The sequence below is a fragment of the Dama dama genome, chromosome 13, assembly GCF_033118175.1.
Source record: "Dama dama isolate Ldn47 chromosome 13, ASM3311817v1, whole genome shotgun sequence".
Lineage (NCBI taxonomy): Eukaryota > Metazoa > Chordata > Mammalia > Artiodactyla > Cervidae > Dama > Dama dama.
Genome location: NC_083693.1, coordinates 61,347,831 through 61,365,776, shown reverse-complemented (window position 1 = coordinate 61,365,776; position 17,946 = coordinate 61,347,831).

The following is a 17,946-nucleotide window of genomic DNA, read 5'->3' as shown; positions in this document are numbered from 1 at the left end:
GGCTCTTCCGTCCGTGGGATTTCCCAGGCAAGAATACTGGAGTGGGTTGCCATTTCCTTCTCCCGACCCAGGGATTGAACCCGAGTCTCCCTCATTGCAAGCAGACACTTTAACCTCTGAGCCACCAGATTAACTCTCAACCACAATTACCTCTCAGCCACAATGGGATTACCTCTCAACAAATGCATCATAAACTGAAAATATCATTAAGTTGAAAATGCATTTAATACATCTAACCTACTAAATAGCATAACTTAGTCTAGCCTACCTTCAAACATGCGCAGAACACTTACGTTAGCCTTTGTGGTTGTTGTTGTTTTAGTAGCTAAGTGTCTGACACTTTTGTAGCCCCATGGACTGTAGCTCACCAGGCTCCTCTGTCCATGGAATTTCCCAAGCAAGAATACTGGAGTGGGTTGCCATTTCCTTCTTCAGGGGATCTTTCTGACCCAGGGATTGAACCCAGCCCTCCTGCACTGGCAGGTGGATTCTTTACCACTGAGCCACCAGAAGAGCCCTACATTAACCCACAGTTGGGCAAGCTCATCTAACACAAACCTGTTTTATAGTAAAGTGTTAAATGCCTCATGTAATTTATTGAAGACTGTATTGAAAGTCAAAAACAGAGTGATTGTATGGGTAGGTAATGGTTGTAAGTATATTGGCTGTTTACCCTCAAAGTCTTGGTGCTCACTGGTAGCTATGGTTTTGCTACTGCTGCCTAGCATTGTAAGAGGGTATCGTACCATATTGTCAGCCTGGGAAAAGATCAAAATTCAAAATCTGAAGTACATTTACTACTGATTAAGTATAGCTTTCACATCATCATAAAATCATAAAGTTGTAATTTGAACCATCCTGAATAAGAATGTATGCCAAAAATTCAAGAAGAAAACTCTGGGATATAATGAGCAAATTTAGCTGGTTTTTTTAAAAATTGATTTATTTTTTATTGAAGGATAATTGCTTTACAGAATTTTGCTGTTTTCTGTCAAACCTCAACAGGAATCAGCCATAGGTATACATATAACCCCTCCCTTTTGAAACTCTCTCCCATCTCCCTTCCCATCCCCCTGCAAGCCCACTCCTAGGCATATACCCTGAGGAAACCAAAACTGAAAGAGACACATGTATCCCATTGTTCATTGCAGCACTATTTACAATAGCTAGAACATGGAAGCAACCTAGATGTCCATCGATTAATGAATGGATAAAGAAGTTGTGGTATATATACACAATGGAATATTTATCAGCCATATTTCAGTTTTATAATAACAAGGAAAGATGGAAACACAGCATTTGTCATGGGAGTATGCATACCAACAAATTGAAAGAATTTTTTTTTATTGTATGTAGTAAAAAAAATAATTGTTTGAAATTTTTGAAAGGAAACCAAAACAAAAAGCTTATTGGCTTTGAGTTACCTGCAAAGCTTTTATCTAAGATATTGTACATCTTTTTTTAAAAAATTGTATATCTTTAATTTTAACACAAAAGTAGTTTTCCATTTAAGAATCATTCTAGAAAATAATATGGCCATATTATAATCTTTGAATCTTAGTATGTCTTAATTTCAAAATCTCATATGACCTTCTAATGACTAGAGGAAACGCCTATTATGTGATGCTTATTTTTCATAAGAATACAAAAAAATTTGCGAAGCGTGTCATTGGAAAAGACAAATTTTTAATTGCTTTTAAAACTAACCAGTGAACAAAGAAATAGGTCCTCACATATAAGGGTGATATATGAGAGTAAGCCATTCTTCGTTATAAGAGATATCATAAATGGGACATTAAAATGTAAACCAATTAATGTATTGGTGTGTTAGAGTTTGTACAGTTTTACCTTTCCAAGGGGATACCAATATACATTTTAAAGTGGGTGTAGTAATTTACTCTTCCATTGAGTGTATTTGATATCATTGCTCCACATCCTTACCTATATCTGTGATATTGTCACTGTTTATCTTTTTTTTTTTTTTTTGTCAATCTGATGCTTGTGAAATGTCATCAAATTGGTTTAAATTTGCATTATTAGGATGATTAATGTAGTTGAACAGTTATCTTTATGTTTAGGACATTTGTATTTTCATTTCTACAACCATTTTTCATGTTATGTCTTCATTTTTCTTTCAGGTTGTTTGCCTTTCTCTTATTTATTAAAAATGTTATATATATTCTAGCTGCAAATATTTTGATAGTATTATATATATGGCATATATGTTCTCCAAGTATCTCTTTTGTCTTTCAGTGTCTTTATATAATTTTTGATTGACAGGAGTAATTTTTTTTTCTTTGTTTTTTGACAGGGGTAATTTTTAACCCAGTAAAAATCTTTATTCTCTTTAATCTTTAAATTTCTTCAAATATTATGATTTTAAGATCAGAAAGATGTTGTTATATATTATCTTTTAAAAGTTGTATATTTTTTTCTTTCACATTTATTTCTTTGGTTCATTTTGGGCTGATTTTTGAGCCTGGTATGATATAAGGAAATCCTTTTTTTTCTCTTAAGGATAGTAAATATTTTAGATCTATTTATTGAAAAGTCAATCATTTCTCCATTAATCTGCAGTGGAATAAATCAAGTGTCCAGTTACATATGGATCCATTTCTGGGCTTTCTATTTGATTCCATAATAAATTCCATAATAAATCCTGATATCTAGTAGTACAATTTCTTATTATTTTTCTCTTTTAAGAATATGTGTTGGCTGTTATTAGAATTTTGCAGTTGACTATGAATTGTATAATCACTTCACAATTGTATAATAAAATGCTTTTGACTGAAATTGATTAAATTGTAGTTCAACTTGACATTCTTAGAAAACTGAGTCCTGTATTCTACAGAAGTGGAAATTTTCATTTATTCATACTCATTTTAATGTATTTCAGCATATTTTAAGGTTCCTCCACAGAATATTTACAATTTTTGTTAGATTATTTTCAAGTACTTTGAATTTTTGATTATATATGTTGATATATATAGACAGAAATACTTTGATTTTATTATAAATGCTAAATATGTATATTGTAAAAAGTACCATACTGGAATTATAAAGTATATAAAAGAATAATGTAAAATGAAGCATCTTTACTACTATCACAGTAAAAAAGAGAATATGGCCTGTCACTTAAAAAAAAAAAACCCTTTATTTCCCTCCCTGATTAAAGGCTTAGAGACCTCTTCAAGAAAATTAGAGATACCAAGGGAAATTTTCATCCAAAGATGGGCACAATAAAGGACAGAAATGGAATGGACCTAACAGAAGCAGAAGATGTTAAGAAGAGGTGGCAAGAATACACAAAAGAACTGTACAAAAAAGATCTTCATGACCCAGATAATCATGATGGTGTGATCAGTCACCTAGAACCAGACATCCTGGAATGTGAAGTCAAGTGGGCCTTAGGAAGCATCACTATGAACAAAGCTAGTGGAGGTGATGCAATTCCAGTTGAGCTATTTCAAATTCTAAAAGATGATGTGGTGAAAGTGCTGCACTCAATATGCCAACCTATTTGGAAAACTCAGCTGTGGCCACAGGACTGGAAAATTCAGTTTTCATTCCAATCCCAAAGAAAGGCAATGCCAAAGAATGCTCAAGCTATCGCACAATTGCATTCATCTCACATGCTAGCAAAATAATGCTCAAAATTCTCCAAGTCACACTTCAACAGTACGTGAACCTGAACTTCCAGATGTTCAAGCTGGATTTAGAAAAGGCAGAGGAACCAGAGATCAAATTGCCAACATCTGCTGGGTCATCAAAAAAGCAAGAGAGTTCCAGAAAAGCATCTAATTCTGCTTTATTGACTACACCAAAGTCTTTGACTGTGTGGATCACAACAAACTGTGGAAAATTCTTCAAGAGATGGGAATACCAGACCACCTGACCTGACTCTTGAGAAATCTGTATGCAGGTCAAGAAGCAACAGTTAGAACTGAATATGGAACAACAAACTGGTTCCAAATTGTGAAAGGAGTACGTCAAGGAAGTATATTGTCATCCTGCTTATTTAACTTATATGCAGAGTACATCATGAGAAATGCTGGACTGGATGAAGCACAAGCTGGAATCAAGATTGCCAGGAGAATTATCAATAACCTCAGATATGCAGATGACACCACCCTTATGGCAGAAAGCAAAGAGGAACGAAGGAGCCTCTTGATGGAAGTGAAAGAGAAGAGTGAAAAAGTTGGCTTAAAGCTCAACATTCAGAAAACTAAGATCATGGTATCTGGTCCCATCACTTCATGCCAAATAGATGGGGAAGCAATGGAGACAGTGACAGACTATCTTTTTTGGGCTACAAAATCACTGCAGATGGTGATTGCAGCAATGAAATTTAAAGACAGTACTCCTTGGGAGAAAAGTTATGACCAACCTAGACAGCTTATTAAAAAGCAGAGACATTACTTTGCCAACAAAGTCTGTCTAATCAAAGCTACGGTTTTTCCAGTAGTCATGTATGGATGTGAGTGTTGGACTATAAAGAATGCTGAATGCCGAAGAATTGATGCTTTTGAACTGTAGTGTTAGAGAAGACTCTTGAGAGTCTCTTGGACTGAAAGGATATCCAACCAGTCTACCTTAAAGGAAATCAGTTCTGAATATTCATTGGAAGGACTGATGCTGAAGCTGAAACTCCAATTCTTTGGCCAAAGAGCGGACTCATTTGAAAAGACCTTGATGCTGGGAAAGATTGAAGGCGGGAGGAAAAGGGGATGACAGAGGATGAGATGGTTGGATGGCATCAGTGACTCAATGGACATGAGTTTGAGTAAACTCCAGAAGTTGGTGATGGACAGGGAGGCCTGGCCTACTGCCGTCCATGGGGTTGCAGAGTCAGATACGACTAAGTGACTGAACTGAACTATACTCCCTACAGAGTTAGCCACTCCTCTGAAAAATGTGGCAATTATTCTCTTGCTTTTCTTTATAGTTCATTATCTATGTAAGTACCTCTAAACTACTGAACTACATAATATCAATTGGAAATGATCTAAAGGGTCACACTACAAGTATAATTTTTTGACTTTCTTCTTTCATTAAAAATTATACTATTGCAATTTATCCATGTCCAACCAGATTATTCTATTGCAGGAAAACCATAATTTATATAACAGTTCTACTGTTAACAGGTTTGTATTGTTTCCAATTTTTTACTATTTTTAACCATTCTGCTATATGCATTCTCGTGCGTGTTTCCTGGTATAGCTGTGTTGTGAAGATCTCTGGATCCAAGGAATAGAGTGCTGTGTTGCAGGATATTTAAAGAATTTTGGTACCAGAGAACACCAAAGTGTTTTTAAAAAGAGAGCCAATTTGCAGTGCCCCCAGCAATATCCAAAGTTCTTAATATTTTACATCAATTTATGGTATTATCATGGAGAAGGAAATGGCAACCCACTCCAGTGTTCTTGCCTGGAGAATCCCAGGGACGGGGGAGCCTGGTGGGCCGCCGTCTATGCGGTCGCACAGAGTCGGACACGACTGAAGCAGCTCAGCAGCAGCAGCAGCAGTATGGTATTATCAAGGTTTTGAATATATGCTAATCAGGTGTATTTAAATCTGTCCATTTAAGTTTGTATTTTCCTGAGCAATTTTTGTATTTTAGCCACCTATACTCTCTCTCATAAAACGTCTATTTAAATTTTTAAAAATTATTTATTTATTTGTAGGAATGCTTTGAGTATTCTGGATATGAGTGTTCTATATACTATGTGTGTTACCCATGGTCTCAGAATTTAATACTGAATCTGAGCTCAGCTTCACACAGAACTGATAATACCTCCTTCTGTCAAGAAAATTGTAATTTCCATTGGTTCCTAAAATCTGGGTTCCCCAGACATCACCAGCAAAAACTGTTAGCACTAAAGAAGGCTGGCTGGCAGAACATGCTATTTAGCCAACAAATGACAGGTCTGCCTTATTCATTTCCACTTATTACAGTAAAGCTTACTCTTTATACCATAATACGTGATGTTATGAACTTTGCCTCAAACTTTGTTGATCAGTAAACAATGTGTCTTCTATAGCAATTAGATGTTATGTTTTATAGATGTGCTTTAAATCAGGCTTATTGTGTTATCAATTTTTCTTTATTCTTAATAAGTTTTTTATTTAATATGTTAATATTTAGAGGACTACATGAAAGTAACTCACAGTACTTGTGGACTTACCTACTTATCCTTGTGCATCTATCCATTTTAAGATATATTTTGAGACTTTGAAACTATTACATTAGGTGAATACAAATTTAGAATTGTTATGTCTCTTTAGGATTTTAATATTTTATTATATGTACTGAAGCATCAATAAAAGTACTGAATGTTTCATCAGTATATATTTAGGGGAATTTCAAGGTCAACCACATATTCAGACTCACAGAATCAGAATAGGTTACACATGACATTAATTTCAGCAGCGAGACAGAGTCAGGAAGTACAGCCTGCCAGCAGTGTAGCATACTCTTCAGAGGATGCGGTTTTTGCATCAGTCTTTGCAACGGTCTATGTAGTCACACAGGAGCTATTCCCTTTGGCCTCCAGATGAGAGCTCAGGAGCAAGAGACCATTACACATTTGTGAACACGGGTTTCACATTGGCTCAGAATTTTATGTGAGTAGAGCCAATATCTCTTGTCACATGTCTAAAGTATATATTCCAAGGTACCCATACGAGATAAGCACTGTACGAAGATTACTATCCACAAGGAATCTAAAGTTATTGTTTACTATTAGGTTTTTAGCATCCATCCATACTTCAAAGGTCAAAAGCAATTCACTAATCTTGCCTGGTAACACAGCTGACATGCAACTTTTATCATGTTTCTGGGATTTTCTCAGGTGGTCCACTGGTTAAGAATCTGCCTTGCAATACAAAGGATAAGGGTTCAATCCCTGATCGGGGAACTGAGATCCCACATGATGGGTTTCCCTCATGGCTCAAATGATAAAGAATCTGCCTGCAATGCGGGAGACCCATATTGGATCCCTGGGTGAGGAAGATACCCTGGAAAAGGGAATGGCTACCCACTCCAGTACTCTTGGTCTTCCCAAGTGGTACGGTTGGTAAAGAATCCATCTGCCAATGCAAGAGACATAAGAGATGTGGGTTCGATCTCTGAGTTGGGAAAATCCCCTGGAGGAGGAAATGGCAATCCACTCCAGGATTCTTGCCTGGAGAATTTCATGGACAGAGGAACCTGGAGGGCTACAGTCCACAGGGTCACAAAGAGTTAGACACAAATGAAGTGACTTAACCCACACACTTGTGTGTTCTAAGTCAAATGCAATTCACTAATCTTACCTGGTAACACAGTTGACTTGCAACTTTTATCATGTTTCTAAGGCGATAGAGATAGAAAGTTAACTCAAGGTCAACCGTGTCCTTAGAGAAGGAGACAAGGTTTTGTTATCCTTTACTAAGCAGTGACTGTTTTCTTTAGCAATTCTTTTTCCTCAGTGTATATAGAATCTGGTATTACTGTAGTTTTACCAGGTTTCTTTCTTTTTTTTTTTTAAGCTGGGACTAATCTTCTATTAAGGTTTTAACATTAACGTTGTCTTTTTTCCCCCTCATTCAGTCTTTTTAAAATTGATTTTTATTGGAGTATAGTTGCTCTGCAATATTATAACCCTACTGTCACTCTGTCATACAGCAAAGTGAGTCAATTAAACATTTATCTACTCTTTTTAGATTCTCTTCCCATCCAGGTCACCACAGAGCACTGAATGAGTCCCCTGTGCCGTGTGGTAGGTTCTCATTAGGTTATCTATTTTATATATACTAGTGTACATACGTCAAGCCCAATCTCCCAGTTCACTCTGCTCCTATTTCCTCCCTTGGTAGCCATAGAATTGTTTTCTACCTTTGTGACTCTATTTCTGCTTTGTAAACTAGTTCATCTCTACCATTTTTCTAGATTCTACACATAAGTGATATTGTATGATAATATCACTCCATACGACAGTCTCTAGGTCCATCCAGGTCACTTCAAATGGCATTATTTTGTCCCTTTATATGGCTGAGTTATTTCCATTGTAGATATGTACCACATCTTTATCCATTCCTCTGTTGATGGACATTTAGGTTGTTTCCATCTCCTGGCTATGGTAAAGAGTGCTGCAGTGAACACTGGGGTGTATGGATATTTTGAAATTATGGTATTCTCTGGGTATATGCCCAGGGATCTGGGCAATCCCAGATTTGGGACTTGATCCTTCTTCAGTTTTCCTCTGTATTCAGTGACACCCTGGTAGCCAGTGTTCTTAGCCATCGTTCTTATTCATATTTTTATTCCAAGTACATAATGTGCTTATTTTCAAAACTTATTTACACTTTTGTCCTCTCTAGTTCTGAGATGTATGCTCTGTCACACCTCTTGAAAGTTCTTTCTTACTTCTGTGTGAAATTAAGAGTACTGCCTTCTGTGGGTTTTTGTTTGGAAAGGCCACTTGAATTTTCCTACCAGCAGAGCTTTCTTCAACTTTTTAAATTTTAAACAGTACAAGAACCAAAACCCCCAGATGTTAAAGCTTGATTTAAAAAAGGCAGAGGCACCAGAGATCAAATTGCCAAGCTCTGTTGGATCATAGAAAAAGCAAGAGAATTCCAGAAAAAAATCTACTTCTGCTTCATTGACTACATGAAAGCCTTTGACTGTGTGGGTCAAAACAAACTGTGGAAAATCTGAAAGAGGTGGGAATACCAGACCACCTTACCTGCCTCCTGTGAAACCTGTATGCAGGTCAAGAAGCAATAGTTAGAACTGAACATGGAACAAACATTGATTACAAACTGTGAAAGCAGTATGTCAAGGCTGTATATTGACACCCTACTATTTAACCTATATGCAGAGTACATCATGAGAAATGCTGGGCTGGATGAAGCACAAGCTAGACTCAAGATTTCCGGGAGAAATATCAAAAACCTCAGATATGAAGATGACACCACCCTTAGGGCAGAAAGTGAAGAGGAACTAAAGAGCACCTTGATGAAAGTGAAAGAGGAGAGTGAAAAGCTGGCTTAAAATTCAACATTCAAAAAACTAAGATCGTGGCATCTGGTCCCATCACTGCATGGGAAATAGGTGGGGAAACAATGGAAATAGTGACAGACTTTACTTTCTTAGACTCCAAAATAACTGCAGATGGTGACTGCAGCCATGAAATTAAAAGACACTTGCTCCTTGAAAGAAAAGCTATGACCAAACTAGACACCACATTAAAAATCAGAGACATTACTTTGCTGACAAAGGTCCATATAGTCAAAGCTATGGCTTTCCAGTGGTCATGTATGGATGTGAGTTGGACCATAAACAAAGTTGAGCACTGAAAAACTGATGCTTTTGAACTGTGTTGTAGGAGGAGACTCTTGAGAGTCCCTTGGACAGAAAGATCAAACTAGTCAATCCTCTAGGAAAACAACCCTGAATATTCATTGGAAGGACTGATGCTGAAGCTGAAGTTTCAATACTTTGGCCACCTGATGTGAAGAACTGACTCATTAGAAAACATCCTGGTGCTGGCAAAGACTGAAGGCAGGAGCAAAAGGGGATGACAGAGGATGAGATGGTTGGATGGCATCAACAACTTGAGGGACATGAGTTTGAGCAAGCTCTGGGATTTGGTGATGGACAGGGAAGCTTGGTGTGCTGCTGTCCATTGGGGTAACAAAATGCCAGACCCCATTGAGAGACTGAACAACAACAAGACTGGGCCCATCTCTCTCAGGCCTATTAAAGTTTCGGAATTCAGCTCCACTTTACCATTCGCAATAGAGAAGTTTTCTAACCCACTTATTTGTGGATCTTCATGCTTTTTAAGAAATGTTTTTAGAGCAAGCCACACAGAATCACTTCAAGTTTCCATCTCTTTATCTGGTACATGAAAGAGTGTATTAAATGAGATTGGCTCTCATTCTTTCCTTGGCTTGCTATAGCTTCTAGATTTTACTTCCCTGACTAAGAGAGTATAATAGAGATGGCCAGAATTCCTTCTTCCTGGATTCACAATGAATCCTTGGATTGTCTTTGATTTATAACTGTGTATTTTATACCTGGAAGAAGTCTCTCAATATTTGTGATATAAGGTAATAACATTCGGCTCAGTTCAGTCACTCAATCGTGTCTGACTCTTTGTGACCCCATGGCCTGCAACATGCCAGGCCTCCTTGTCCATCACCAACTCCTGGAGTTTACTCAAAATCATGTCCATTGACTTGGTGATGTCATTCAACTATCTCATTCTGTGTCTTTCCTTTTCCTCCCACTCTCAATATTACCCAGCATCAAGGTCTTTTCAAATGAGTCAACTCTTTGCATCAGGTGGCCTAAGTATTGGAATTTCAGCTTCAGCATCAGTCCTTCCAAAGAGTATTCAGGACTGACTTCCTTTAGGATGGACTGGTTGGATCTCCTTGCAGTCCAAGGGACTCTCAAGAGTCTTCTCCAACACCACAGTTCAAAACCATCAATTCTTTGGCACTCAGCTCTCTTTATAGTCCAACTCTCACAACCACACATGACTACTGGAAAAACCATAACTTTGACTAGATTGGACGTTTGTTGGCAGTGTAATGTCATTGCTTTTTAATATGCTGTCTAGGTTGGTCATAACTTTTCTTCCAAGGAGCAAGCATCTTTTAATTTCATGGCCGCAATCACCATCTGCAGTGATTTTGGAGACCAAAAAAACAAAGTCTGTCACTGTTTCCATTGCTTCCCCATCTATTTACCATGAAGTGATGGGACCAGATGCCATGATCTTAATTTTCTGAATGCTGAGTTTTAAGCTAACTTTTTCACTCTCCTCTTTCACTTTCATCAAGGTGCTCTTTAGTTCCTCTTCACTTTCTGCCCTAAGGGTGGTGTCATCTTCATATCTGAGGTTATTGATATTTCTCCCGGAAATCTTGATTATAGCTTGTGCTTCATCCAGCCCAGCATTTCTCATGATGTATCCTGCATATATGCTAAATAAGCAGGGTGACAATATACAGCCTTGACATACTCCTTTCCCTATGTGGAACCAGTCTGTTCTTCCATGTCCAGTTCTAACTGTTGCTTCCTGACCTGCATACAGATTTCTCAAGAGACAGATTAGGTGGTCTGGTATTCCCATCTCTTTCAGTTTTTCCACAGTTTGTTGTTATCCACACAATCAAAGGTAGGTTCAATTTTGGGTTTCCATGTTCTTTTCCCACCTGTTCTTTCTCTTCTCTGTTCACTCAGGGTTGATTTTTAAGGCCAGGACTTATTAGAAGCATGCATTTGAAACTGCTGCCTTTACCAGAATTTCTGTCAGTGTACTTAATAAATCACTACTTTTTTCAAACAACTACAGATTATCCATAAATATTTAAATATCTAGTTATAGAAATAAGTAAAACAATTGAGGTTATTCATAAATTCATCCTTTTATCCTTTATTTCTAACATTTCTGTCACTATTTATGCATTGATTACAATGCTTATGAATATGTTGACTAAAATTGGCTCCCTGATGTGAAATTCAGTATAATTCTATTGATGTCTCTCTTTATGGTAAGAATGAAAAGTAATTTATTTATTTTCCAAATGTTAGTGCCTGTTTCAGATTTTCCTTGGTACACATTATTTTTTTTCAATGTACCCCTTTCCCTACATCCAGGAAAGGTCATTTTCAGCTCTGACTGCTACTTTCCAAAGTTTCCTTTATACTTTCTTAGCAGATTCAGAGGAAATATAAAAGTCACTATCTCAAATGTCCTTTTTTCAGTAGTACAGTCACTCTCTGAAACTCAGGTATATGCTCAGAGAACAATCTATAACTATTGTGGGCCATCTGGGATCCATCTAAAACATACTATAGCAGAAAATAATGTATAAATATCACTATTGCTCTGTAGTGTCTGTTGTGGGTTTGTAAATGTAAGAGAAAATTCAGATCTGTATTGATTGTAACTGTGGATTCTTATGTAAGGAAGGGAAAATTCCACTGATTTACTTGAATAATAAAAGTTGTGAAGTATAAGAATTATATTTTCAAGTCTCCAACATGATTCAATTTTATATGTTCTTTCATGACATTATGGTGATATCGTAAGCTTAGTGTATGTGTTTCTAGTCTCCATAGGATAGTTTTATACACATTTTATTTCTTTAAAATCATTCAATTGCCCTGAAAGTAGTGCACAGTATTTTCTGAAGTGACGATTACAGGTGTGTATGTAAGACTCGGCAATATGGTAATAAACTAAATTTTAAAAACTTTAAATTTTAGAATAGGTAGAAAAAATGTACAAAAATGCTAGCTAGCTAAAAAAATTTTTTGAAACCAATCATTCTGCAATTTGATGTATTTACTTTCATATACTTTTACTTGTATACATTTAACTTAGAATATATTATTTCCCTGGGTTGGGAAGATCCCATGGAGAAGGGCATGGCAACCCACTCCATATTCTTGCCTGGAGAATCCTCGTGGACAGAGGAGCCTGGTGGGCTACAGTCCATGGGGTTGCAGAGAGTCACACATGACTGAGTGACTAAGCACAGGGCCTACTTACTTAGTTTAATAATATGTTATAAAATTTATATATGTTTTATGTATATATTATATACTATCATTGCTGTATACAATAATCAATTATTTGATTATAATATTGTTTACCTAATAATTAGCCATTGTTAAACAATTTTCCCCTTTTTTCTTAATCCACACAGTGGTGAATTCAGCAATATGGGTGTTTTGTTTTTTTTTCCTACATCTGTTGAGTGCCTACTACCTCTAGGACATTAGATGAAGTATTACTGATAGTAATCAGATATTATTTTGGCCCTCAAGTCACTTAAAATCTAGTGGGGGAAGCAGACTTTAAATGATCACACAGCAAATGTTAATTTGTGAATGTCTCAAATGTTTATAAAGGAAAAATACCCAGGACTTTAGGATCTCATAATTAGGACATTTCCTTGGAGGAGGGCATGACAATCCACTCCAGTATTCTTGCCTGAATAATCCCATGGACAAAGGAGCCTGGTGGGTTACAGTCTGTAGGGCTGCAAAGAGTCAGACACAGCTGGAGTGACTGAGCACACACACAGTTACGACATTTAACTATGTACGCAGGTTACAGGAAAGTTGTCAAGGATGAACTAAAATATTGAGGAGTCAATTAGGTGAGTAATGAGCAGTAAAGCCCAGACTCTTGAGTGTATGGGAGACAGGAGGACCTGAAGATGGCCAGTGAGGAAGAAGCAGTGAGAGCAAAGAGGGGTTTATTTTATGGAGGGAAATGGAAAGGCAAGAACTGCAGGACCTTGCTGGCAACATTTATAGTTTTAATTTTTCTCTAAGGCTATTGTGGTAGAAGGATATGAAATGACCAGACTTGCATTATAAAAAAGATAGTGCTCTGTCAAGGTAGATACTTGTTTCACCAGTTGGGTTGTTAAAGTTGGGGTACAAGGAAACAATGAAGTATTTGGATTAATGCACTAGTGTTAAAAATGGGAGAAAAATGAGAGATTTAAAATATAGTTGGGGGGGATAAAAGATTATTTAGCTTGGGGAATATCAAGGATGGTTATAAAGAGAAAATATTTACACAACTGAGTGAATTATGGCACCCCAATATTTCAACATCAGTAAGCATTAATCATACAGAGAGGAGGGAGAAGCCAAACAGTATCATACCTTTGTCACTGGAAATCATTCATTAAAAAAAAAAAAAAATAGTATTGGGAGACAGTTATCCACAGGTCAGTCACATTTCTTCATGTTTGTTTATCAAGGGAAACACTGGCTTCTTGTTTCAGTCTATCTTTTGAAGGATATTTGTACAGTAAAGAGCTTTGAAAGACACAGATGACTCTGAAGGAAAGTGAAAATTTGTATAGAGACAGCATCTCTTTCCAGGGAAATCGCAAGTATACCTACCAATCATTATAAAATATTCGGGTTCCTAAAGCTCAGGGGTCTTTCCCTGTAATGCGGTCCAGAGTGTATGCAGGTGTCACTTGGCCTCTTCATGTCACATTTGTGGGAGCTGGGGTGCAGGGGAATAGCATTAGAATGTTGATGTTCTGTCTACTGTTATTGCTGTGATAACAAATCATTCTTCATCTCTGATTCCAGAGCATTCCCTCAACATCAATAAAACAATGGGAGGCTAACTTGTACAGTTAAAATATCAGACCCTTCAAAGTCCTTGACATTAGGTTCTGTTTGACACATAAAATCAAAGAGCTGTGTATTAATCTCAACTATAGTACCGTTGCTTAACATTAAAAAAAAGAGTTGAGAATTTTGAATGATAAATTTTGCTTATTTCCTTCAAATATTGATATGCTTAATAACATACATGTTCTTCAAGTCTGTCTTCACATCATTGTATTCTAAGTTGTTCATAGCACAGACTATTTTTTCTATTTATAATCTTAACACTTTTGATAAATTTAAAACACATGTGTACGTGTACATGTGTATCAGTCAGTTTAGTCGCTCAGTCATGTTCCTTCCAATGAACACCGAGGACTGATATCCTTTAGGATGGACTGTTTGGATCTCCTTGCAGGTCAAGGGACTCTCAAGAGCCTTCTCCAACACAAAGCATCAAATCTTTGGTGCTCAGCTTTCTATACAGTCCAACTCTCACATCCATACATGACTACTGGAAAAACCATAGCCTTGACTAGACGGACATTTGTTGACAAAGTAATGTCTCTGCTTTTTAATATGCTGTCTAGGTTGGTCATAACTTTTCTTCTAAGGAGCAGGCGTATTTTAATTTCATGGCTGCAGTCACCATCTGCAGTGATTTTGTAGCCCCCAAAATAAAGTCTGCACTGTTTCCACCGTTTCTCCATCTATTTTCCATGAAGTGATGGGACTGGATGCCATGATCATGTACTGTACATGTGTATAGTACATGTACTATACACTGTACATGTGTATAGTTTTCCAGTTGATTGTTCTCTTTGGAAAATATGCATCATAAACTTTCTATTTTTCCTTCTTGTTCATTGTTATGCTGTTGTAATATTCCTATCCACATCTGTGTATTTTGGAGACATTTATATTATAATAAATATTAAACCCAAACTTTCTTTCTTAGAGACATGTTGTTTCCTAATAGTTATTCTAATCTGACTGATTATCAGTAAAATATGTTATGGTAGCTCTGCTTAGATTTCAAACTATAAAACTCAAGATTCTGAATCTTAGTCTTCCTTTTGATCTGGATCAGCTTTTCTAAATACTGTATGCTATTTTCTAAAAATTCAGAAATGTTATTTTAAAAGTTGTTTCCTGATTGACCTGTGCCAGGCACTTGTTAATAGGATTTTCATTTTATTGCTTTAAAAAACTAGTCTTAAACTTAAAAAATACACATATTTTCACCACAGATTACAGTGGCATCTTATGTTGCCTACTGGAAAGTGATCCGGTTCATGTTATTTGGTAGAATTATCAGTATCCTTTTTAGTTCATTGTTTTGAATATTTTTCAGTGAAAAAAGTCATCTCAGTCTTATATTTACATTGTTTAACAATATTCCAATTAAATCAATTAGAACATGCAATTTATTACTGTTTTTATTTAGGAAAATCATTCATATATTGAAACATATATGGGATCCATCAGTACAAAGATTTCCCCAGTCATCTTAATGAAACATCAAAAATTTTAAGTAAAACTAGATTTCTTTTCATCTTAACTTATACAGACATTGCTTTTAGTTACCTAACTTTCAGGTACTCCAAATGTAGTATGGAGACATTTTAAATGTTAAAGAGTCTTTTTTTTTTTTTAAGTACAAAAAGAATTTAGTTCTTATTTTCCCTTATCTTTGTGAAAGCAAAAAATAACATATTATCTTTCTGTTTTTATTTCCTCAGTTGTTACTGAGCTGCTACTTCTTTAGTGAATGACTGAAGCTTTCATGAATTTGTAGGAGGAATAAGAAAAGGGGTTTATGTATAAAATTTATAGCAATATATTATTTTTTCTTGCATAAGAAGTGATGTGAGAATACCAAGTGACATAACTGTAATTCAAAATTTATTCTCTCAAAAGTATAAAAGAGATATTTGGAAATAGAATTCATGATGAATGAAATGCATTACTTGTGTCTTAGAAGTATATCAATGAAATGAATCCCAGTCTAATACCTGCCAACTTTTAAGCGTCAGCTTATATATTAGGAGACTGATTGACGCCATCAAAAATAATAAAAGAACCAGGCTGTGTCTACACTCATGACTTTCTTTAGATGTACTGCTAACTGTCTACCCCACCTGTTGGCATTTCAGAAAGTTAATTTTTATTTCTTCTAATTATTTGAATAGAGATAGAAGTGAAAGGTCTAGGTATTTTTTCAGTGGAACAAAGACACTGAGGAGAAAAGTAGAATGCAACATTAATTTGGGTCAGGACAAATGGTAAAAGAGATTAGCTTCTAAAGTTTTTCTGGTTTTAAAATATGTTCATATACTTCAATGCGGGAGGCAGATGGGAACATCTTGGTAGTGTTTTAAGTGTGGCGTGTAAGAGACTGTGCCTTGACCCCTATCTTTTGTAACTGGGCAATATGACCAGCTGAAAGAAAGTGTTTTCTCGTTTTCTTTTCTGGTAGGTATAGGCATATGTCTGATTTCTCACCTACATGACGAAAGGGTTAATGTTAAGTGGGACTTCAGAGTAGGCTCCATAAATGGAAAGGGCTCAAACTCATTTTTCCTCTTACTTCCTCCTATTCCTGCCAGAACAAGGGTGTAATACTAGAGATTCAGTAGATATCTTTTGCAATGAGGTGACTTTCAAGATAGAAGCTAGGCTCTTAAGTATAGAGCTGTGGAAAACTAGGAGGCTGAGTCCCTGATGACCTTGGAAAGCTGTACGTAAACTCTAAACTGCTTTTCTCCAGGAGGGAGAATTACCTTTCATCTTTTTTTTTTAAGCCACTGGCTTTTAACTTGGCTGCAAATTGGAAATACTTGGAGAGTTTTAAATACTTGAGATGACTGGATTCTATTCCAAGGTATATTGATTTAATTTATGTAGGATGCAGTCTGGGTATTGGGAATTTTCAGAGCTCCCCAAATGATTCTAACATGCAGCAAAGTTTGATAACTATGAATTTAAAATAGTTCTGTTTTTTTCTTTGTGTGATAGCAGAGGAGTTCTGTTACAGCTGAAGAAAATTACTAACTGATACATCTATTGTACATAGTTAGATTTAGGTATTATTCTTTTGATTTACCATAATCTATTTGATAAGTTCAAATTAACTCACAGGGTACAAAATATTATGTGAATTTTGTTAAAACTAAACTAATTGCTTTATATTACTACAGTTAGGAATAGTTTAGCATGCTACTTATAAATACAAAATTGCTATAAATGCATTTAAAGATTGAGAGATATTTTATTAACATATCTGGCAAAATATTTCTATAGTTAAAGTGAGTCGCTAATAAAATCAAAGTATATTTGATGTTTTATGTTGTAAGAAAGATTACTGGTAATAAATACTAGGGAATTTAAATTTAATAATTTGATTATTTGAATTTAAATTATGGGAAATTTAAGTACGATTTATGATCTTTTGAAAGTATTAGCATTTTGAAAAATTGTTGGGACAGAAACTAATTCTCATAATAAAACCAAGTGCTTGTATTTTATGTTAATACTAGAACACTGCTCCAATTTCATCATTGCACTAATATTTTTTGCAAAATTTTCTTTTTGAAATTGTTAGAATATGAGGGGTTAGACTAGTTTCTCTGAATGAGACAGGATCAAATAAATAAAAGCTGAGTATGGACTACTGGGCCATTTCAGAACCCTGAAAACTCCAGTGAATCTATTCACTTGTTAGCTTTTATTCACTGATCTCTGCCAGGTACTCAGAAGAAGGTACTCAGAAATACTGAGAACAAAACAGTATTCATCTC